General features: G+C 37.6%; 1 long non-coding RNA gene across 1 annotated transcript in view; it reads left to right on the forward strand.

Moving 5' to 3' along the window:
* Positions 1–12715, forward strand: part of LOC115350273 — a 121079-nt gene extending 108364 nt beyond the window's left edge. The window contains exon 3 of the long non-coding RNA XR_003926374.2: positions 12480–12715. This is a non-coding gene — a long non-coding RNA (uncharacterized LOC115350273). The remainder of the gene's footprint in view (positions 1–12479) is intronic.
* The last annotated feature ends 12801 nt before the right edge of the window (positions 12716–25516 follow it).

Genomic DNA, 25516 nt, shown 5'->3' on the forward strand with positions numbered 1-25516 from the left:
CACTCCTGTGAAATGTTTCCTAGCGTACTCCATCCAGCAAAGGAGCGTCCTCACTCCTCCTGGGTAACCACAGCCTGGCTTTTGGTTTTTGTTTTCACAAAGCCTTAGCTTTTCCTGCATATAATCTAGTCTTTTCTTGCTGCTGTCCAAACCAATGATTAAGCCGCTTCTCCTGTCAACAAACAACTTCTTTCCTTGCTTTTTGCAAGAGCTTTGTGTAACTGGAGAGCTTTATCTTGTTTCCTCTTAAGATTCTCTTCTGTAGTCTTAAGTAAAGGTGCTTTTATTTTTTTTATTTTTTTCCATTTTGTGCTTCCAACATCTTTGATTTTTTCTTCTGGCTCTCCCCTGGACTTTCACACGTTGTCAACACCTCTCTTGAGATGTGCTACCTAAAGGACACAGTATTCCCACTGAGTCCTACCATTCCTGACCAGAGCTGCAGGGTTATCCATGGGTCTTACCAGCAGTTTGCATGTCTACACAGGCGAGTTTCTTTTCTGCAACAACACAGCACCGTTGGCACAAGTTTGGCTTTTGACCCAGTGAATATCAGCTCTTTTCTATCTTATTATTGTGTATGCTGTTGGAGAACTTTTTAGGTGTCAAAAGATCTCTACTGTCCACCCCATGACAATAAAGAAGTTGCAAGCCAAGCTCATTTGACAAGAAACAGTTAAGATGTTAATTGGGTTTCTTTGTCTTTGCCAATAAAGGCTGACTATTTTGCAGAAATCCCACCCCAGGAACCAGCTGTTTCAGATCTACAAATGAGATTATCTTATTATATACATATACACACACAGTCTAAGCAAGTGGCCTACAGAGAGACTAGATGTAGTAACTGGAAGGTTGGTGCACCTCAGACCATGAGTGTGTTCCCTGCCACATGAAGTTCTTTCAAGCTATGATATGAGTTTGGGTAAAGTATCAATATGAATAGAGAAGAGTTAGGAGGTTTCTTTACTAATGAAGTAAAAAATACTAAAAAGATTCCGTGACTCGTCATCTTGTTGATTCTTTTCAGAATGAAATCAATTTCTGAAATGCCTGAAAGTACAACTAAGATGATAGTTCTAAAGCTAAGGCACTGTTTGTGGAACAGTCGGCTTCTGGAATTATCATTATTATTGGAATAATTAGCCTGCCTGTGTGTGACATATAATTACACACATATATACACCTAACAATGTTAATAAATTTTCCTTTAAAATGAAAAAAAAAAACCAAACCCCACAGGTCTGGCTTTTTGTTGATAACATACATGTTAAGGCTTTTCCTATGACACATAAAGGCATCAGAAATTCCAAGAATAACAAAAAGCTACATGTTTTGGACACTCTGATGGTTTTGAGGGCATAACAAACTGCACCTCAGTGCATATTTTTCTGAAGTTTTGATTATTCTATGCCACAGGTTTTGGAGAATGTTAGGTGTTTTGTTAATATACAGTCTGCAGAACACCAAAAGTTTTAATTTGTATTTCTTTTTCTGCTGCATGCAATCAAAATAGCTATGGTACGTTTACTTTTTCCTAAATTCTCTTTAGACGCTCTATGGCTCCTGAACAGCACGTTCAAAACAGTTCCAAAGGCCCGTCAAAACAAAGAGTTGTTTCAGGTAAATGCCGGAGTTAATGTTAATGGTATGAGAGAGGTTATATTCTGAGGCAAGGTGTCTTGCTGCTTTGAGCAGTATTAGTTCATTCTCTAAACTTTTGGACTGAATTAGGCAAAATCATTCTGATTTGATTTTTTTTTTTAATTTAGTTATAAAAAGACCCTAGCAGAGCCTTCTCTTCACACATCCACATTTCAGCAGAAAAGTGAGTCTCTGTTAAAATATTTTTTAGGTGTTGAACACTGTTTCTGAAGTTAAGAGGAAAGAAATAGCCAGAGCTTTTTATGGTTCAGGAGGCTGAGTCCACCAGTATCGGAGGGGTGTTTTCTTGCAGCGTTAAATATCTTGACTCTCTGTCCATCCTAATACATTTGTCCTGTGATAAATTAATGCGGTGAATTATCTCATGCAAAGCTCCTTATTTTGCCCTAGCTCTAAATATCACCAATATGTTGTGTTGCAGTATATGAATGCACCTGATACTCAGCCCATGCAGGCAGCAAACACCACAAAGCTCTGGGCTTCACCTAAAGAATTTTCCTCCTGAACGCTGCAAAAGAAAGAGCTAGTAGAGGTTTCCTCCCCTTTCAAAGGTGTTGAGGAATGCAAAAACTCTCTCATTATTCTGGATTTAAAACCAGTGTTTTCCAGCTTTGTTACAGAAGCTATATCTGGCTTGCCCTTCACATGATTGACTAATCCTGCCAGGGAAACACTGTTTACATTTTTAAATTAAAGCTTCTCTTTAGCAGCATTCCTAAAAAAAGAAAAATACCATGAATTTTGAAAGTGTGTCAGTTAAGGGGAAACAAAAAGACAAATAAAACTAAACAATAAAATAAATTAAAACAAATGCCACTGACAAGGGAAAAACATTGTCACTAATCCAAATAGAAATGCAGATAATGCAGAGGCTTTCAAGTAGCTATTTGTTTATAGTTTGAGTGGATATTTAACAAGTAAATTAAGTGAACATATCCTCAATATACTATGCTTTGCTTGAAGCTGTATTTATAATGCATTTGTTTCTCATGACAGTAAAATAACACAACTCAAATAGCATTTTAGTGAACATAATCTGCAGGTTATCAGTAAAACTAACATCAAATCAGAACAACTCTTTATTGCAAATTTGCAAATCTTAAACTACCAAATCATTGACTACCTGGAAAAACAGCACCTGAGTAGTTTAGTGACACCAATACTGTTTCTTAAACTGGTCTCTCTCAAAGGCCAGTCTTGAGCAGGAACTGAAAGTTATTGTAGAAGTGGAAACAACCCGTAGTTCTTCCACACTTGAAAGTCTCCTTTTTTCAATACTCCATAGACATACCTTAGTCATACACAGAGCATAAAATTGACCTTTGCTAGAAAACTGACGTTATGTGGAGTTACTCCAAATCTGAAGTGAGGTAACTGTAACATCTTAACAAGGGAGTTTCAAACAACTCTGTGTAACCTAGCTGAAAAACTCAGGTTGGGAGGACAGTCTCTATCAGGATATTATACAGTCAGTGAGGATGCCCTTCCAGAGGGTGATTTATTGAGCAACGGCTAAGTAATGTTTTTTAAGGAGGGTGAGTTCTGAAGGAGTCATGTCAATGCAGTTTGCAATAAGGCACAGGTGAGATCACACCAGGGTGCTTTTCGGATGCTTTCCTGACACCCTGAACGTGAAGGACCTATGCAATGTTTCTGTCCAATTTTGCCACTGCATAGTGAATAAAGGAGGGAGAAAGGGTCCTCTCAAACACGTCACCCTCTTTTAGCTGTCACGCATGCTCATTGGATTTAGGAAGAGGAAATTCTCCTTTTTGTTGCAGGAGTCTGTTAAGGACAGCTAGAGGAACTTGTCCTTTGTGCTCTTTTTCTTCACTAACGCATGCAGTCTTGCAAGTCAGAGCCTGCTCAAAGATGATCAGAGGGAGCATAAATGACTGTAAGTATGGAAATGTACGTGGGCATAAGTGAAGTATCAGCTAACACTCTTATCCAAGACAGGAATCTTGATTACTATATTTAAAAACAATTCAAGTAACGTTATGCAATTATTTGCATTTCAATCTTTTAAAATTAAGCATGTGATTAACTACTAATTGATTCACTTGAATCAAAGCTACGCTTTAAAAAGATTGCCTGCTTTTTCTTTTCACTCCAAAGTGGGTAAGAGCTCTTTGTTATTTCTTGGACTGATTTACCCTGCGAAGCCTCAGCTCTCACTTTGCACAGAAAACTGACATACTTGACACATCAAGAAAGCTTTTTCACTCTTATTAAAGTGCTCTCCTTTCTGCTCTAAGGAACATGAGAGGGTGGGTGGTGTCTTCTGTGGTTTGACCATCATATTGATTCAAGCTGTCTGCAGAACAGCTAGATATCAGAATTGCATGTCAAAAAAAAAAAAAAAAAAAAAAAAAAAAAAAAAAAAAAAAGAAAATCCTAACAAACTTCCTACACACCCAAATCCAAACCAGAAAGCAAACCCCTCACAATGGCTCTGCTCTGGCTTGATCTCCTATGTCTCTGATGTCATTTCAGTATCAGATTCTAGAAATTAAGGCATATTTCCAATGGACATAGTAGGGAATGTAGTGCAGAAGTGACAGCACTAAAAGCCTAGGTTTAGCTTGTAATTATTCTCAGTTTTTAATATCATCTCCTCAAGCAAACAGGGAATTTGAGGGCTGAATACCAGGGGCTCCAGGGAATGTAAAACATCCTCATGTGTATTTTAATTTTTCTTACTTCTCATTTGTTTCCAAGATGAGTTCATCCACCTTTAGCTGCTCAGGGCCAAATTATAGATATGGGAGTCAGTGAAGCAGTTTGTGCGAAGAAGAGAAGGTAGGGGGAAGAGAAGGGTAAGCCTCTGTAATGCTTGAGCACCACTTAAAGAGTGTGCTTCCTCAAATCGTAAAGCTGCCAAGAATCCCAGACAACCAGAACATACATTACTTTCAACACCCATCCAGCCATCTTTTCCTAACCTCACATTCTTTTCTACAGGCTACGTGCACAGACATAAGACTTCTTAGATTAAAAATCACTAATTTCCATATATTATGTTCTACAAACAAACTTGAATATTAAATAATAGGCAAGTTAGCTATCAAAACTAATATTGAACACTTATCAGGCTTTATTGCCTGTTTTGTTTTTTAAGTGAGGAAAGTGGATGAACGGTTTGGGGATAGCTTGCAATTGATCAGAAAACCAAAAAATAACTACTAGAGGGGCTCAAAAGTGTAATTCTCCCTAAAATTGTTATGAAATGTAAAATCATAATGCAGGACAATTACATGTTGCTATAGTACTGGGTTTTTTTCGGAGGAGGGGGTGAGAGGAAGGGTTGACAGAAATAAACATATCACTCTGCAAGTAGCATACCTAGTAAAAGGCAGGAGCTGGCGCACTGTCCTAAGGTGTCTAAAGTTTTGTTTGAGAAGACAAAACGCTACCTCCCTAAGCAAATTATCACCATTTCCCCACTGGAGATTATTGCCCTGTCAGATCTGTTGGCACCATCACACATGTTCCCTTCTGTAACCTGCTGCTGTCAAAGGAACAAACTGGTGGGGAAAAAAAAACCCCAAAACCCAACCAAAAGCAAGCATCAGCCTCCCTGTTGAAAGCATTCAGACTCACTCAAACCTCTTTGACAGAATGAGGGTAGGGTAACCGTCACATGCAGTTTTGCTGATGGATATGAGGACGCAGGGACCACTAGTGACAAGAAGGAGGGTGCAATGAGGGTGCGGGCACATGCAGTAGCATCTTCTGCTGCTACAACACAATTACAACTAGGAATCTTCTGTGAACACTGCTGAGGTGGCACCAGTGCCTCACCGGTGTACTTGGAAGGGAAGTTAATAGCTTTTGCATGATCTACCTGATCTGTGATACTAAACACCTGGTCCGGTGCTTGGGCATGGATAAGGGGCACTGAATGGGAGTTGATACAGATAAGACTGAGGCTGCCTTGCGCAACAAACGTCATGCTAGTGAAAGGTTGAAAGCAAATGCTTTTCCTTTCTAGCTTGAGTTCACAACAGTAGCTGTATTTTCTGTGGAAGATAGATAGTTGCAGGGCAGCACTGGTAAAGAATGTTGTTTTTCACTTCTCCGCTCCAGCTGAGATGTAAATACTTTGTTCATATGCAGCTCTTTTGTGATCTCAGCCTTTTTCACCTCAAGAGTGAGTCACTGCAGTGCAGCCTTACAAAGCTTTGAACCAGAAATCTGGGCAAATGGTGGCAGCTGCTTGATACATCGAGTTTAGTGGAAAAACTGGATGTGTCCATGGTCTTTAATCACTACCGATTTCTGATCCCCAGATTTTTGGGTGGCCTACAAGAATACAGTATTTACTGTTAATGTCATACTGCTTTGAAAAGTCTTATCTTCCTTTAGACAGCCTTCATCTTTTATCATCTTAAGCAGACTGCAGAGCCAAATTAATGAGGAAATTACCAACTACTCACAATTAGGACAACAGCTAAAACATCTGTCCTTAAAGGGAGGGACTGTAAAACAGTCTGAGAGAAAGACTGAGATATTTGCTTGGAGGTGTCTGTTACTTTGATTTCATCTATATAACATTGACTTAGGTGACATATTCGTTATCAAAATATGAAGCTACTTTATATGTTGCATGTAAAGAACACCAAAAAAATGGAATGTCATTCTTAAATATCCTTAAAAATGTGCTTTTTATTAGTACAATAATTTTTCATTTAAGTGGCATTACTCTTTTCATGTTGCCTCTTAAAAAATAGACCAAAACACACATGGATGTACTAGTTTTAAAATGTTACTCTGTAGTATAGATATCGAGATTTTGATGAGGAAATGTTTAACTTAATATTTTAACCTGCAGGCCTGCCAAAAGTATTAATATACATCACAAACTGAACACCAGGTTATGCAATCTGACCATCAGTGATTATTTTTTAAATGTCTGTTGGATCTTAAATTCATTATGGATTATGAATCTGTCAGGGATATACAATGCTAGATTCAATTTGGAAATATTTATTAGCTCAGATCATACCTGCCATTATTCAACATAACTTTTACCTTCAAGCCCATAAACCACACCTTGGGCAGACATTAAGGATCTGTCCAGAGGCGCATAATTGTGGTGATTTCCAGGGCACAGGCTTCAAGGAAAGAAGCACCAGCAGTAAGATGGGTATATGTTGGTTTAATATGCAGTCTGACCAAATCAAAATATCTCTGGGTCCCTTGGATTGTATTCCTTCCATTATGTACAAGTGTCAAGAGATATGTAAAATCAAATGGTTTTTCAGAAGTGTGAGTCCAATGAATGCAAGACAAAGACAGCAAGAAAAATTGATATTTAAGTGCATAATGCGTACCATTAGTAGCACAAATAGGCACTCCACCTGCCTCTCGGGCATCTATGTACACAGAGGATGTTCCTCTGATTCTCCAGTGAACACTTGTTTACTTACATTTCCACACAATCGTTGTCACTCAGTTCATCGTGCACAAACTTTTGTTTCCTAAACAACTGATGTTTCCAGGTTAGGTTAAAAAAAAAAAAAAAAAATTCCCCTTGATGATGTATGTTGATGAGTTGTAAGTTGTTATATTTAATATATTGTAATATTTCATATGTTTATGAAGAAATCACTGTCTCTGTTCCTAATATTTCTTGTAGGTCTATATGGTCTAAGTGAACCATGGGATAAGAAATCATAAAGCTTTCCCTTTCTACTACCATTATGAAACAGAAGTATTTTATTTTTACCACCGAATCTTCTGAAAATTTTCTGTGCTCTAATTGCTAATATACTTGGCTGATAACATTAACAGATATCAAAGAGGGATTTGTCTTCTGTTGCAAATCTAATAGATACATAATGCTGATGAGTTTCTATTAGATTCTAATTAGGAAACATCTGTTCTTGCGTATCCAGATCAAGTGGATGAGTCTGCTTCATTCTGCAGTAACGGTTGATGATTTCCAGCAGAGTTATATGAATTAGGTCTTTTTTACACTGCATATTTACTAGGGTTGTAACCAGTGGCCCTTTACGATGCGTAACATTGCAAGCTCATTGAACAGGTGATTGAAGTCAGCGGTTCCTCTTGTGAAGCTCATTTTTCTCCTGCTCAAATGACAATACTTTTTTTTTTCTTGTATATGAAAATGTATTTCATAGCTTGTATGCCATTTTGTATGACTTTTCCCACAATATTATTCACTACTATCAATTCTGAAAGGACTAGATGTACACATAATTTGCACATTCTTTTCAGGCTTTCTGATGTATAGATACTATATATTGTGGAAACTGCACACTGTCTCATTTCTTATGCTTTTTCTAGGTAGAAATAGCTCACAATGATGAACACCTGACCTTCAGGCACATAGTTTATCTTCTTAGAAAACATTATTTTTAAAGCCTCAAGATCTTTTTGTTGCAGGACTGTGAAGTCAAACAGAAGCAAAAATAGTGAGAAAATTTTTTTTCAGTATGTTAATGTAATTTCTAAAACAGTTTTTCTTTTCCTTTTGAAGTTGCAGGGATTTTTATTTCATAAAAGAGTAAACAGCTATACTTCTTGTCTTAGATATTTCTGTGTCACAGCTGGGCACTTGACCTGTGTCAGAGATAAGGTTGTCCAGTTTTCTGGTATTTTGGGCAGGTGTGACTCAGGAGAGTCTGGTATTAGCAGTCACTCACATCAGACCAGTTATTTTCTCTTGATGAATCACTTGATTAGAAGTCTTAAACCATTCTACTTACATCTAAAGCCTGAGCAACACAGTGCTTTTAGTTTTTCTTAATTTTGCTTCATTTCCTCTAGGAAAGCATCAGTGACCTCATGTACTTTTCATTTTCTTTTCTCCAGATTCTTCATGCAACAAGCTCCTCAAACACATTCAGTGACAGTTGAAACCCTGCATTTATTTTTATTTATCTTAAATAAAAATCAAACTTTTTTTTTTTTTCCCAGAGTTTAGTAATAGTAGAAATTCTTCAGGAGGAAGACCAGGCTGGCAGAGCTAAAGGGCTTCCTAAGTAATGTTTATGCTTTGATGAGGTCACTTTTGAGGAAGAAAAAGCACAGTATGGGATGTACAAAGTCAATCTAACTAATCTCAACTCGCATATTGTAACAATGCAAACATGATTAGGTATTTGGAAGTGCCACATACTGATGAAAAAGGAAGGCTTGAGGTCCTATATGTGGCCAGATCCAAAGAAGAAAAAGTGCAGATAATGTAGGTTATCTGCCTTGATTTGGATTAATTAATCTTCCATCTCCAATTTTCTTTTTCTTTCTATCCCACTGGATTTTCCCTTTCTCTTCCTTTGTTATCCAGGATTGTTCCTACTACCCACTTATTCTATCCTATTTGCTTCCACTTCTTTCCTAAAACATCTAGTCAGATGGACTTTCTCAAAGCTCTCCTAAAGCAGTTACTGCTTCTAATTCTCCAATGACCAATTGTCATTTCTCAATGAAGAAAAAAGCATTTTAACTATCCATGTTGCTCACATATCTCTGACAAGACTAATGTTCTCTTAGAGTTGCATAAAATCCTCAGTTTTCTGCTCCTGACAGTATTTTAATGAAAACTGTTCAGAATAATTCTGTTCACGGCCTCCCCCATGTAGAGCGAGCTTTGCTTCAATTTACTGTCTCTGGGGAAGTGAGCAATGTCAGCCAACTTATCAGGCACGTGAGACAAAACATGTATGCTGTGCATGCTCCACTCAAGTCTTGCAGTTATCACTCATGGCATATTAGCGACAAAATGAGAGAATCCTGACCTCCTTACTGTCTCCTTGTGATTGCTGCCAGCTCTCCAACAGCCAGCAGCATTGTGCTGAAGTCTGCTCTGGACTTGCAGCCTTATATTAAATGGTGCTGTTGTCTGGCCTTTCAAGAATCAGACCTTGGAACACCATTTTCCACCCAGAGTATTAAGATAAAATGAAACCAGCTAGAAGGTACTGCAGGGAAAGAAATGCTGAGAGGGCAACAGAGATTATCAAAAGTTCAGTAGTTACTGCAACGGTAATTTCACATCCACATAAAAACATGTGGCAGAGCAATGAAGGCAGTGCTCTAAGGGGTGATTGAGATTTTACTTGCCCTCCCAGTCAGCAAAGTATTGAAAAATAAAGACAGCAAACTGTAGAATATTTCAATAGCATAAACAACTCCCACTCTCAGGCCTTTTCTATATTAGATAAAGCATTGTTTGAGCAATCTAGTTCACAAAACAATTCTGGGCATGCTTCATACACAAAGGCATTCTATGCTCCATTAAACGTATTGCTCGTATGTTATTTCACAACAAGCCCAATGAACTGAGTTTCTAAAACTGAAATGCAATGCCTAAAATAAACTGCAACTCAAGTCTTGCAAGTGAGGAAATGAAAATGCAAAGATGTGATAAATTTTTTAGTTTATTTTAGGAATATGACACTAATGTCAGCAAACTGGCCTGCTTTATTTCAATCAATAACTGAAAGGGCGTCCAAAATGCCAGAATCACTGTGCAGTAGAAGGGAAAGCCACCAGGACATGAGAAGAAAGGAAGGTAAAGTGTTCTCTAGTACATTTGTGCAAATTTCTCTAGATTCAGATTTATTAATTACCGCAATACAATGTTCTTAGCTCCAGACACATACTCTCACTCTACCTCTGGTGATAATTTCCTAACAGATCTTTCTAAAAATCAGGGAAAATACAGAATTCATGGAAGATTATAATCCTTTGAACAACTGAATATTTATTTCACTGCTGGCAAAGGAACAGATTTGTGTTGGATTTGATAACCTCAGACGAGCCAAAGGCCAACTAAGACTCTCAAAATGCCTAATTCATGGATTTCAACTAACGTGGAGCCTGCCAGCACTCCTCTACCCCCTCTAGGTAAGATTGTTACCTGAGGGAATTTATTGACAGCTGTCATCTGAATATAGGCAACCATAAGCCTGTCTCCCTTTTGACCTCTGGGTTTTCTCCAAGGATCCCTCAGCTGCAGCTGAAGATGAGTGTCCCCTAAACCTCCCTCCTGTGTCCCAGCCATCACCTGAAGCTGCACTGCCTCATTCTTAAGACTCATTAGATTTTGCAGCCTATTTTTTTTTTCCCAGGAGAATCCTTGGAGCCACATGCAATGAATAGAATGTTTGATCTCCAAGTGCCAAGTTTTCTAGTTGTATGTTTGAACTGAGTTTGAAAGTAAAAGAAAAATTGGAAGGTCCCAAGAGTAAACCAACCTCAAAAGTTGAATTGTATTTCAGACAAGAGAAACTGCCACAGTTCTACTGGACAAGCAAAACTACCTGTACAAAAAATGCTCTACTAGTTTGAATAGCATTTTTATTACCTATTTCTTATTTTTTAGAGCTTTATAAAACGTAAAAAAACATTCCTAAACACACTGGTGGGGGGTGTGTGTAATTTTGTATTACAAAGCCTTATGACTTATCAGAACATCATCCAGCAGTTCATGTTTTGCAGTTCGGTGTGTGGTCTGTTTATATGTCTCAGTAAGACCAGAATTAACAAACCAATTTCTTACATTAGAGTGCACAGTGCTTGCTTCAATGCCATCACATAAATTATCAGAAATAAAGCATGCAATGAATGTAGGAAGCTGTTTACATTCAGAGTTTCACGTCATAACAGTTATAAGGATTTCACTCCCATTTCATAAATTAGACAACTCCACTGCGGAAGACTAAGGAAGGCTTTGAACTCGGAGCTGATCAAGGCAGAGAACCTCACCCCAGGTCCCTTACCTCGCCAGACTTCTCAGACTTGGTTACCGTATTTCTGTCCTAGCCCAGCCCAAGCCAGGCCACAAGCTGATCGTCTCGTGGTTGACATCTGACAGTTTTTTTGGCAGTTCCCTCTGGCGTGTCTGAAACGTTTAGTCTAATGGCTATTTTCTGCTTCGGGCAAAGAGACTGTAATTATGGCTGGGTGCTGAGCCAGGATATGGCCCCACCTGAATCCGGATGGCTGGGACTCAGGGAGCAGCAGCATCTCTGCCCCATGCGGGCTGCCATCACTTCCCTGCGGCGAAGCAACGAGGCTGGGACAGAGTCAAAAATCTGACAACTCATTTATCACTTGGGATTTGGTATCCTGTTTAGTTGTTCAAAGCTGGTACTAGCAGTTCAGTGCATACAGCCACCACTTTGTGCTCTTAAGTTCTTTTACACAGTTTTGTAAATTCTGTCTGACTTTCTCAATGATTATTTACTATGCTACTAAAAAATGAAATATCATGTCCTTCTTTGTTTCCAGACATACACTTCACAGAAAAATAGGAACATTTAGCACATCTGAATAATGTAAGAGTACTCTGTTAAGCTACAGAGTTAGTTTAACACTCAGAGACTACTAATAACTGTTCCCATAGGAATAGTTTTACTGTGGCATTTATACATAAAAGACTGAGAAATAGCTCACAAACATATTAATAAAAATTATTTATGTATTAAATGAAAATCATAGCAGTTTTCAAATCCATGACTCAATTTTCATTTCTCCACTTCAAGTCAATATGTTGTTGATGTAAAATTTATTTTTCAGTTCAAGCAAAAATGAATGAGTTTCTTTCCCACTCTCAAAGTTAATCTGACTGTTTTGGTTTGTTCAGTGTGAATGTATATGAGAATTTATAGTCTGGGTAAAAAAAAAAAATCTATATTTATTTTGTGTATGTATCATGGGGAAAAATTAAGAAATACTATGACGAAAGAGATATGTTGCATGTAACAGTGCTCTTTTTTACATTATTCAGTGTTTTATATCTAAGGATCTTAATACCTAAGTAAAATGTTATCTCCATTTTACAGGTCAGGAAATGAACAAAAGGAGGTCGAACAAGCCAATGTCAGGATCAAGATTAGAAGTTACTGGACTTGGACTGTGCTCTAATGATTAAATGTTGCTGCGTGTGATTTTCAGCTCCCAGTTTTCTTGAATCTATGTAATTTTCTGAAGAAAAAGTAAGTAATGCTCACAAATGAGCACTTTGAATTGCTTAACATCAGCTATGTGATGTGAGATATCTAACACATAACTGTTACAGAGCTGCACCTGTTAAGCGCAGGACTGAGCTTGGCTAATTTGCCTTGGTGAATAATACATTGTTAATAGTAATGGTAGCAGCTAAAATTCTTTCCTTCTACTCTTGTAGTTTTGTGTTCCAAATGTATTAAAATACAGTGGTATGTAAGTACTGTATTGTGCATTTTTTTCCTTAAATGTTGTTCCCTTGAAAAGTACCATTTAAAGGGAAATACTGGACTAAAAGAACCCACCTCTCCATTTTCACATCTGCAATTAAAATACTCGGGTTAATGGTGTTATCTAGTTGAGTGTTAGGGAACTGAGATGAATAAAAAACAAGCTGGAATTCAGCTAGAGGCAGTAACTATGGAACAGTGCATTATTGCTGTGAAGTCAGTCTAAAGAGCTATTAGCAAGATAGTGACATTCAAAATGTGAAAACTCTTTGCCTTTAGCCTCTAAAAACATTGGGTTTTAATACGGAGAGAGTTGCTCTTCTTTACCCTGTGTTGCTTCTTGATGTTTTGGAGATTTGTCACATTTTACAAATAAAATTTGTTTAATTTTAGTTAACCTTAAAGTAGAAAGATATTTGAAACATATTTGTTAAAAATTAAATACTTTTCTTTTTTTACTGCTTGCCTCTGATTTATAAAGCAGAGGCAGTGAACTAACGAACGGCAGTTTGTTATGTTTTAAAAGAAGGAGAAGGATTATCACATTTTGTAAATGTGTTAAATCTTCATTGAAGTTGCTAATATATTTTGGTGTATTTAGGAACTTAAGGGACGTCCTTGGCTTGTCAGATGAACTTACTGTTGAAAGTAGTGACTCCATTTCACAGATAATATAGGCTCTCATCTCATCTCTAACTCAGATCTCCCTACCACTGATATGGACAATACAATAGGGGTTTTTAAAATTCATATTGCTTATTTGCTTGAAGAATGGGTTAAGTGCCACTGTTAGTTTCATAAGGTCTACAACATGTATCTGAAAAAGGCAAAAGTAAGAGAAATCATTTTCCAGTGCCCTTCCCATAGTGCCTCATAAAAAAAGAGGCTAATTTTCCACAGCCAGTGTAACTGATAAGAAAAAAATCGGATGTAGAATAAGCATGAGATAAATGTCAAGATGAGCATAGATAAGTGCAGAAGCAGTGAGGACACAGAAACATCAGTAAGGCTTTGCTGGGGGAATGATCACCCTTGTTCTCAGTCTATAAGCGAGTGCTTCTTCCAGGTGACAATCACTAATGACAGCTTGAGAAACAGCAGATTCCAGTTTTAGACAAAAATCATGAATGTTAAAATGACTGAAATGACAGTTGCCAATGCTGTATTAGTTCAGCATTGCCACAGAGCCAGGCAGTTGCCCAATTCCAATCCCAGTGCAAATGTTGAGGTTTCCTTCAATGCATAATTTTGCACGTTTTCCATTGTTAATTATATGGTAGTTCTTCTTATTCTTTTTGCTTCTTATGGCTTTCCACCTTGTTGTCTATTATTGCCTTGTGCTGAGGACCATAGCTCCATTACTAGGAAGTTTTCGTCTTTTTGGGACACCTTGTAAATGATGCCTCACCCCTGCCTTCAAGCATGCCGCAACAGATACGACCTCTCTGCATCTTACTGTCCCAAGAAAGGATGCATTTTTGGCATAGGACAAAAAGAAGCAGAGATGTGCTGTCACTGTCAGCATAGAAGCTTTACCCCTATTCTCCCACCCCAGCCTTTCTCTACTGAAGGACTTATTTTTGCATCAGGGCAATGTGTGAACATAGGTTTCTGTGAAAAAGCAGGCCTCTCTCCCCCATCCCCAACCTGCTCGTTAGAGCTCTAGCCCTGTGCAAACAACCAGAAAAGTAGAAAGACTCCTTAAAGCACGGTAGGACAAGATTTGCAAGGTTATCCATAAATTTGCAAAAATGCTGACATCTGTATCTATCTGTCTATCAGATACACATCTAAGGGACCCTTGATATTGTTTAAGAAAGTACCTAAGGCTCAGATAAATTATGGACATTTCCAGTTGTGAATATATGACAGATCTTGTTGCCCAAATCAACTCTTTGAATTAATTTTTCTTTTTTCTATCTTGAGCTATACGTTCTTGATCATGTGAGTGTTAGGAGATGCTACAGTCTCCTTTCTGCATAAGAAGAGAGGTAGGAAAACAAAAAAGAAGGGCTGAAAGACTGTTGCTGCCACATTTTTAAGGAAATCAACAAGGAAGAAGTCATGGAAGTGAGGCTGCAGGACTATTGAATACCCACAGTCCTTCAGGAAACCCTCTTCTGCAGACACCTTCCATATTTTTTTTCCCCTGTCTTTAATGTACCTAGCCAGCTAGATTCAGAAGGTGTTGAAGCAGACTAGGCTGCTCACAGAGAACTGGAAGAGAAGGGCATTCACCTGGGAGAACTGATGCTCAGCTCCAGTGGTTAATTATTATAAAATATTTAAACATGCCCTGACACCTACATAAATGCTCTAGCCCTCGTGCAGGCCTTCATGGCCCAATTAATATTCAATTATTTCAATCAAAGTAGAAGAGCTTTAACTCCCCTTTGTCAGAGGAAGAAATTAAACCTTTTTTTAAATGCATCCTGGCTGAGCGTGTTAACCACAGGACAAGTTGCTTACAATTGCCAGTTCCTCGGGCTGTGCTGCATAAAGAGGGTCTGTAGCTCCAGGACAGTGTTTCAGGTTGAAAATCCCAGTCAGGAAGAATTACTCCTGCCCCTCTGAAGCAGCTTAATCACAAGACCCTGACATTTGTTTCCCTCATCATTTCTTACTTATTAACTATCTGTGAATTTCTCTAGAGCCTAGATAACTAATTTAAGACTGTGGATTTACCGAATAATGGTATGGCTGAGCATAAGAGGCTTTAACCCTGGATGCTGTACTGGCCCTAGTCTTTCATGGACCTCATTTGTGGTGTGATAATGGGCTGCTGGGCATGAGAGCTGGACCCTCGGCCTACATGGGAACACGTCAGCCCCCGGCTGCATACCTGGTATGCAGGAGCCAGCGGTTGCCACATTTCCTCCAGCGCATGAGAAGGTTTCTGCTATCTGCTTCATATGACAGCCTGGTTGAGAAACTGTGGAGAACAGCCCTGTCCACAAATCTCTTAGACAGAGGTTCTATGCTATGTCTTCCCACACTGAGACTGTTGGCATGACAAGTGTAGAGAAAAAGGGCAATATTGACAAGACTTTTATGGAAGTCCAACACAGACCAGTCTTCAAGTCCAGTTTGTGTCCCACTGCTACAAGCACATAGAGGAAAGGAGTTTGAGGAGAGAAAAATGGCCCAGAGGTGCAAGGGCAGGGAAGATATACAAATGCTGATACATGTGTTCCTGCTCTTCCCCCCACAGTGCTCCTCCACCTCAATGAATAGCAGCATGCATATACGTATCTAGGTCACAATAAACATCCTAAAAGGCTAAGGTGGGCAAATACATGGCAGCATAAGGAAGTCTTGTGTAATGAATGTGTCAGAGGGTCCAACTAGTCACACAGCAGAGCCTAGTGACACAACAAGGCGTTCTTTTAGGCGTTCAGTCTAGCACAGAGCTTAGATACAGGACAGGCAGTCAACAGATGTATTAATGACCTATCCTGTGGATGTATAAGGGATTCATATGTGACAATTCAAAGTAGATTTTACCATAATAAAAATGTCAACATCTAACAGAGGCAGGCATAAATTGAAATGGAAGAAACAGAAAGAAGGGGAAAAGAAAGGAAAGTAAGCATCCTACACAGAAAATAAATAACTAGTTGGAACACTGAATGCATTGATTCACTCATGTGCTGTAAAAAGTGAGAGGTCAAAGAAGATAAGCAAGGCATAGGTTACCATTACTCCTTTCAATAGTTTCCCCAAACCTTATTTTGAAATTTTATATGTGTAACCTAGTTTCTCTAATGCCATCACTTGGTAATTTTATTTTGTTAAATAACAGCATATAATGCACTCTGAACAGAAGGACAGAAAATGTGAACAGTTCGTACCCTCAAATTTTAGTGGTATTTAAAACAGATAAGAACTTGAATAACCTGTCAACAGCATTACATAAACCATACACTACTGATAAAACATTTTATGTCTCTATCTATTAGCAAGCATTATATGTTACTATACATATTGCTGTTTTTCAGATTTCTTTGGATCTCATGCTGTAAAATCCAACATCTCTGTCATGAGTATATTGGACAGATCAGAGGAACTGGATTCAGGCCATATATTGTATTTCTTTACTCTTATTTTTATTTTTGTCTAGTAGATAACTAGGTGCGTTTCCTGTGAAAGAGGTTTTTTCATTATGTGGTAATACAAAGCCATCAGATCTTAGGATGGGTCCTTTACCTGTAAATGTTCATTTCAATGTTTCCTGTAATGAAAAAGTCTGGATTTTTATCACCTGACAACACTTGACAAGAAAGTACTAATATGAATTACTGAAACAACATTCAAAGCATCCCTTTTCTTCAACTTTATTCCACACTACTTTCTTGTATTTCCGTTCACTCCAATAATCTGATTGTTGGAGTAAAATGATGAGAACAGACAAATTTTCATGGAGTATTTTAAATTTGAATATTTTCATGAAGTATTTTAAAATAAAAACAGGAAGAATGAGAGAAAGAACCAAGTGTCGTAATTTGTTAATTATTCATTAAAGCCTTAATGAAGGCTAGCGGTGGCCAGGGTTAAGACAGGCTAACATTCATAGTTTCCCATGCTATGACTCAGCTCATGCAAGCCTAGTGGAGATGGCCTAAAATTTACTAGCTCTCCTGCAGACCAAAACAAAAGCCATTGTCCAAAGGCCAAGAGCATTGTTCAAAGGCTGAGACACAATCAATGTGAGAAGGACCATGAATATCACAGTGACTTGGAGAAGAAGTCTGAACTTAGCCAAGGAGGCTTTCAGCATCCAAGATGTTTGGGAGAACCACTTCTGCTTCAGTTTAGATGAACTCCCATATACATCAGCAATGGAAGCAGACACCTATGTCTGGCCTTCTCCCGTGACTTTCTCCAAACCCTTTCCCTGGAGAACTCTAATCTGCTTCCCAGGAGCCTCCATAACAGCTAAGGTGGCTCATGGGAGCTAGGAAGAGCGTGGAAGGTGAACAACTAATATATTCAGTATTTCTAATCAAACGTGATAATGATGCTGCTGTATGACAAATTTGGTGCTCAAAAGCTTGGAATTACCAAAGGCAGAGGTTAATTTTGCAATTTTGACTGGATAACAGTGCACAAACCATACATTTCACAATATAAGAAACAAAGATACGAGAAAAAAAACATCAGGAGCAACATTGCAAGGTTCACAGTGGGGTCTGCAGCCAACGGCTAGGACTATTTCAAAAGACAGAGGTGTCTGGAATAAAATATCTCTTCAGTGGAAAGCTAAGTACATGCTTAAGTACTAAAGGCCACTCAAGAAAGCCTGCAGAGAGAAGTAGGTGATTCTTCAGTAAAATCCTTCTCAATTCCCCAAGTGTAACATCTTTAGACTTATAATCTTGCTTTTTATTTTGTACATTATGATTTTCTATGCTCAAATTCAGACAGATCTGATTGCACATTAATTAAGCAAATAATTTAATTAATCTAAAATTAATTTGGTTATGTTATAATTGAAACTATAATAACATTAAAGCAGAATTTACTACTTGGGCAAGGCTTTAACAAAGGCATACAGGAACTGGCATCTGGTCAAATACGTACACGTTTGTATATTAAGTCCATCACAGTTTTATCTGACTACAGACTCTGGTTGACATAACCCACTGACAGCCCTTTGAGTAGCTGGATAATACTTAATATTAGTCACACTTATGTTAAGACATAAGATAGGTACAGTTTTGCTACCTCTTGAAATTAGTTCTGTACAAAAAAGACTGACAGAAGAAAAATTGCCCAAGATCACTGCAGTATATAAGTGAAGAATTTCAGGATAATTTAGGTTGGACTCTCAAAACAGGAGGCTGTATATTATGGAGATTTTCTAGATGTACTGCCCTGTGAGGCACACACTAGCAAGAAACAGATGTAACATGGCTCAGTTAACACTGTGGATACTACTTACCTTCAGTGGGAGTTTTTAAACAAGCAGTGAGAACTTTTGACAGTATCTTTGCCATTTCTTCAGGTTTAGCATTGTGTTTTCTTCACGTTCACCACTTTGACCAATGAAATGAGTTTAAAAAAAAAAAAAGAGGAAGATACTTTATGGTGTCCAGTTTTAAATGCTTACAAGCAATGAAGGAAAACAGATGATCGTAGAAAGCTCAAGTGAACCTTACATTTCTTAATTATGAGAAAATAGGAAATAATGTATGCTTTATTTAGTTAAGTTCTTGCTCACATGTGTAAATGAAAGGACTAAATTTAAAGACATTTTATTTTCTAAGAAGACTTTCTTTGCTAAGCTAGTCAAGAGCATTATGAACAAGTACAGGTTATATGATGAAATGAGATTTTGTTGGGCATGTTCACACACTTATCTTTGTGACTAAAAGATGTTTTATTCCAATTTCAATCTTTTTCTGAAAAAAGATTACATTTGCAAATTTTATGAGTCATGTCACCTCTGATTTAGAGGCCTATTAAATTCTGCCCTTGAATAATATCTAAAGACTTGGGGAAAATAGAATATAAAATATACATAAATGTGTACAATAGGCTCTCATTCAGTTGTTTGAGAACCTTTAAATTTATTGTCCTATTATCTCTAGCATGATATTGTTACATTTGTTTTATATAGACATAATGAGATTAAAAATAAAACCAATTATATCATTGTAAATATCTGTGAAAAAGCAATTGTTAATTTCACTAACTCCATTGGAGGGACAAAGCATTAATACAGTTTCCAGCTAGGATCTGCATTTATATAAACCTGGGAGATTTATAGGAAAGAAACTGTGGTCTCTCTCTCAGTAAATCAGTGAAATGTAAGTTTCTAGAAGAATATTTAACACTTGTCATTCTTGTTGTTTGATTAAACAGAACACACTTCAAGATGTGAAGCAGCTAGATGCTGTTAAAAGACGTATTATTTGAATGTTATCTGAATACATTCTGTTGCAATGTTTGACTTCAAAAATAATGTCAGATTAACCGTAAGGGAAAGAGCCAGGTAGACAGACTGGTCCAATGAATAGTGCACGGGACAGGGATTTGGTATCTGTTGTCATTGCTTTCTATGATATGCAGTGATCTTGGTCAATTTATTCTTGCGTCCTTTGTCTCTGCTCTCAATTCCTTTTTTGTCAACAGAGATGAATTATTAAGTGTTTACCTGATGACACACACCATTTTAGGGAAAATGTCCTTTTTCATGAAAAGCTGTAATTTTTCTGCAGACACTATAAAGACAAATATTTTAATTTTCAACTTTTTAAAAAACAATTTTGATTACCTTTTGTTCTACATATATATATTTATATGTATATTACTGAAATTACTTGTCCATTAAAAAAAACCCCACATCTATTTGGGGAACCTTAATCTTCCCACGGACAGACCAAGATTGTATAAGCGAAGTATTTTGGGTAAAAAGTTAATGTTGATATTTTGTGGGTTGTTTGGTTTTGATTGTTTCTTCTTTTCTTTTGTTTCTGTTCCTGAGTACCATCTTATCTGATCCATGTAGATGAAGATACCCAGAGATTGTGTGTCTCTTACTAAGTTCCTCCAAAGTGGTATAGCCCTGTGAAGTCAGAGTCCTGTTTCAAGCTTCAGGAGACATTCTTTGCATGTGTATATTCACACAATATAGGGATGAAAGACTCCTGTTTGCCTCAGTTTTCAGGATGAAAGAATGTAAGGACTCTCTCAGAAGACACAGAGAGGGAGAGAACATCTAGGAAAAGGAGCAAAATCATATGTAAGGCAAGGAACCACTCTGAGTAGACATTGAACGTTCCTTAAATCAGAGATGCTTACAGAATATCTAACACATATCTCTAATTGAGTGGTGTGAAAATCAGCAGGAATTATACCAAAAGTGGGTGGAAGACATCTTTGAGCAGTGTGTGCTTTAGGGGGAAAGACCCTTAATCAGTGTGGTGGGTTGACCCTGGCTGGAGGCCAAGTGCCCACCAAAGCTGCTTTATCACTCCCCTCCTCAGCTGGACAGGGGAGAGAAAATATAATGAAAGGTTCAGGGGTTGAAAAAAGGACAGTTTAATAAAGCAAAAGCAAAGATTGTGAGTGAAAGTAAAGGTAAACAAAAGATTTTTATTCTCTACTTCCCATCAGCAGGTGATGTCTGGCTACTTCCTGGGAAGCAGGGCTTCAGTACACATAGCAGTTGCTCCGGAAGGCAAACGTAAATAACGACTGCCCCCCCTTCCTCCTCCTTTTTACTTAGCTTTTATTGCTGAGCAGACGCCATATGGTGTGGAATATCCCTTTAGTCATTTTGGGCCAGCTGTCCTGGCTGTGTACCCTCCCAAGATCTTGCCCACCCCCAGCTTACTGGTGAGGAGGGGGAATGTTGGAGAGACAGCCTTGATGCTGTGCAAGCGCTGCTCAGCAGTAGCCAAAACACTGGTGGGTTATCAACACCTTTCTAGCTACTAATACAGAGCACAGCACTATGAGGGCTGCTGTGGGGAGAATTAACCCCACGTCAGCCAGACCCAATACAATCAGAACAGAGGATCTTGCAAAAAAATGCAATAGCTGCAATTAAATAAATGATAAAAAGATTTAGCAATTGAAGTACTACAAATGGTTCACATTTGGATACTCTAAAATGGATCACAAAATGGATACTCTAAAAACGTATAGCTAATATGAGGCAACCCTAAAAAAAAGCAACTTTTTTTTCTGGTGAAGCTTTCAATAATAGCCTGTTCTGCAGTTCTGTTCATCTCCCAGAGCTTTTCTCAGTCTTCATCTAGCTCAGAAGGACCTGAAGCTTTCCCACTGGAAGGAAAACAAGTAAAGAATGTCCGTTGCTATATCAAGGAGGAGTATAAAGGTATGAGCAAGGGAAAATATAGTATTTTTTGATGGACAATAATAGTTAATGATGCACAGGTCTGTTAGGAGGAAGCTTTAAATATAATAGGATCTGTTTTCTCAGCATAATAATGGATTGCTCTGGGTTCATGATTCAGTTCTTTAATATCAATAGTTTATCATAATTTAAGTAATAATACATATAATAATAAGCTTGAGCCTATAATAAGGGCAGCTAAGAGTCATAGATATCATGAAAGTAATGTCCTTGGAGAAAGAGGAATATCACTTGTGGACGGTATATGCTTATTCGACAAATTAACAAGATCAAAGGACACTGAGGACTTAGTCCTAGGAATCAAGCCAGGTAAAATAAATAATATTAAACCTTGCTGGCATTCAGAATCTGATCACAACATTAGCAAACTTGAAGTGCTCTGGAGGGCTTAATGGAAGGTGTCATTTCTAAGGTATTTTAAAAGCAGGCTTATGTGAAGGTAGTTCGCAGTATTGGATCCAGAAACTTTGAGAGCATGTGGATCTCTTCAAGACCAAAAGCTCGTGCTCCATTTCCTACAGAATTCACCACTGATTAATAAATCATAGAAACTCCATGCAGCTCTAATCCATGGGAGGTCATGCCACCCACCAAACCACCTTCCTGTATAACATGCGTACAAAAATATTGTTTAAAATATTCCATCAATGAAATGGTGGAAAATGAAGAATGGAAAAGCCATGGGAATAGGTCTGTCGTCATACGAAACTGAGAATTTAGTGGATCGGTTAACAGACTCCCACACAGTGTACTAACAAATTGACACTGACAAAATGGGCTGAACAGGAGACAAGTATTTCCTTGTTGTTTGTGTTGAGAAGGCGTTTTAAAAATTTTGTCACTTCATGATGATGCAAGAACGATCGTAAAATTTTTATGTATAACTATGCACACATATCAAACATGTTTTGCAGTAGCAGAGTGAAACCCTGTGTATGACTCAGTTGCCACTGGCTCTTTGTGTCCTATATCAGCATCTTGGTCTCTGCAAATTTATTTCTCTCTCTTTTTCTTTTGTTCTTCTGAAAAAATTAGAATAGTTACCTATTACAAAGAGATCTTGGGAGATTAGCTTATTTTTGCACAGTGTTTCTTCAGTGGTTCATTAAACAATAAAAATGCTTAATTTTTTTTTAAATTATAAATAGTTAAGTGGCTTATGGCAAAACTTCTTTTCCATAAACACAAGAGTCAGAATCCATGCAGATACTGATTTCAAAACTTGTACATGTGGTATCTGTACAATTAATCACATACAAAGTTATCACCAACTATGCTTTGGAAGCTAAATAAAAACAAGGTATCTAATTGTGAGCATATGTGGTGAAAATAAATGGCTTTTTAGAAGGATCTTAAAAATTTAAACAAGAACCTAATCTCCTCTGAGCTGTGACACTCTGATAAAAGTTCAGGAGCTTAAGCAATATAGAAAAGCCCTCTTTTAATATCAGATTTGATGGTAGAGGTAAAGATTCGAAGGCTGAAATTTGTCTAATACATAATTTTGTATAAAATTTAAAACAAAATTCTATTTTCATCATGTTTTACTTTTTTATCAGAGTTCCTGGAGTGGTTTAATTTATATTAATGATATAATTTTTGAGGCAGTAATACATGATTGACATGAGAGTGTAGCTTAACTTTACCTGGTGCCTTTTCAAATTGAAACAGCCCTTCATTGAAGAACCTCTGGTAAAACAAATGTTTTTTTCTGCCTGTTTTCCTTGCTTTGTAATAAAAAGTTTGTGGCAAAGAGATGAATCTGCAGCTGCACAAAAATATTCAGACCCTTGATTACAGTCAATAACTTGCTTTAAAGAAATCTGGGGAATGGGAGATACTAATGTGATAATTTGAAAATGGACATATTGTAATCATGCCATTGAAGATTTAGAATCAAAGGCATCAAATAAGCTAATAGAGCTAAGCCAACCATGACCAAGCGGGATTGAACATAGTAGAGTGACAACCTAATAACTTTTGAAAGGCATAAAAGCTATGGTAAACAGAGCAATCACCCAAATTACCAACGAATAAACATTCTTCTAAGCAGGTGATCCAGAATATAATGGGATTTGTTTTTATTTTCTTTAAGAATGGCATTGGATGTGATTTCACAGGTTGGGGAGAAGACCTATGGCATGGGAAGCACTCCCCTCACAACACTGTCAATAGAGGCTAGTGATATTCAAATGCTTGTAGGAAGAAGCCCACATTATATGATTAAAAGACAGATATTTGAACAGAACCAGATCTTGTGAGGTATCTTTAATAATCCAAAATTTTAGTGTCCTTAATGGGAACTCAGGATGCTAATCAACTTTGGGCAAGAAATCTAGGATATTAAGGATGATAATGATGTGTTCTCCCAAAGCCAGGCATCCACAGACACTATGTGCGTAGGGCAAGAGCAAACAGTATTTACATGAACGAGATCAACACCGCAAAAATTCACCCTAGGATACATAAAGAACTACTCAAAACTGAGCAGAATGAACTACGAGCATCTTTGGAAAACCATGAAAGACAAAGGGGAAGATAAACAAAACACCTTTTCATAATAAAGGAATATGGGAAAACCAGAGGAATTCTTAGTCATCTTAGCTTAAATAGTCAGAAAATTACTGGAAGACATTATTAAGTAATCAAGTTGTGAACACTGAGATAATGAAGCAACAAAATAAAACAACCACCCACCATGAAGTTGTTGAGTCCAAATCAAGCCAAAGCAAATTAAGTTTGTTTTTTTCAGTATACATAAAGAGGGAACAGTTGATCTTACTGTCAGCATGCTGTTTTCATAAACATGCTAAGGAAGTGTGATATAGATAAGACCAATGTGAGCTGAAACTAGAAGCAGTTATAAAGTATATTCAGAGAACAGCTGTCAGTGACACGCTCTCATGCTGGCAGGACCCTCAGGAGGGACCCAGACTTGGTCTGCCCAGACCCAGGTTCTCTTTAATATTTTCACTGAAAGCTTGGGAGGGGGTAAACAAACATGCTTATCAAATTTGCAAATGATACCAGCCTAGGAAGGGTGGCAGGCTGGAGGCAAGGATTAAATGTTTATTTTTTATTCTTGTTAAACTGGAAAATGACTCAAAATCAACACAATAAACTTCAGAAAAGGTAAGTGTAAATCATTGTAGCCAGAAAGGGGAAATCAGATGCCTAAATGCAAAATTAAAAAACCTGACTAGGCAGCAGTTTAATAAGAAAAGTGTGGGAGTTGTGTTGGACAACAGACCAAAAATGATCTACAGTATGGTACTATATTAAATAAGGCAAATCTTGTGATGTGATACACTAACAAGAAGTTTCCTGCAAAACACAGGACAATATTTTATGTTTTTACTAAGTTGTGGTGATGTCTAAACTGGAACATTGTGCTGGGTTTCAGATACTCTTCTTCAGCACAGGGTTATAGTCCTAAGATAGTAACAGAATGCTTGAATGTTTTAATTTAGCTTTATTTAATCTAAAAATGGAAGATTGATGACAGTTTTTCAAAATATAAGAGTCTGTTACAAGAAAGACTACATTCTTCTTCCCCCCCCCCCCCCAAAAGATAGAATTTTAGGTCAGATATTAGGGAAAACTTCTAAAGCCATAAATTCATGTTAGTACAGAAATCTGTCAGCTAAAGGGATTATGTATCTCCTTCACTAAAGCTTTTAAAGACAATATAGATTTTTTAAGCTACTCTAGATTTATGTGTGCTGCCTCAGCACAGAGGACAGGAGGGAATGACCCCTTC

This window comes from Aquila chrysaetos, chromosome 13 (assembly GCF_900496995.4).
Source record: "Aquila chrysaetos chrysaetos chromosome 13, bAquChr1.4, whole genome shotgun sequence".
NCBI classification, from domain to species: Eukaryota; Metazoa; Chordata; class Aves; order Accipitriformes; family Accipitridae; genus Aquila; species Aquila chrysaetos.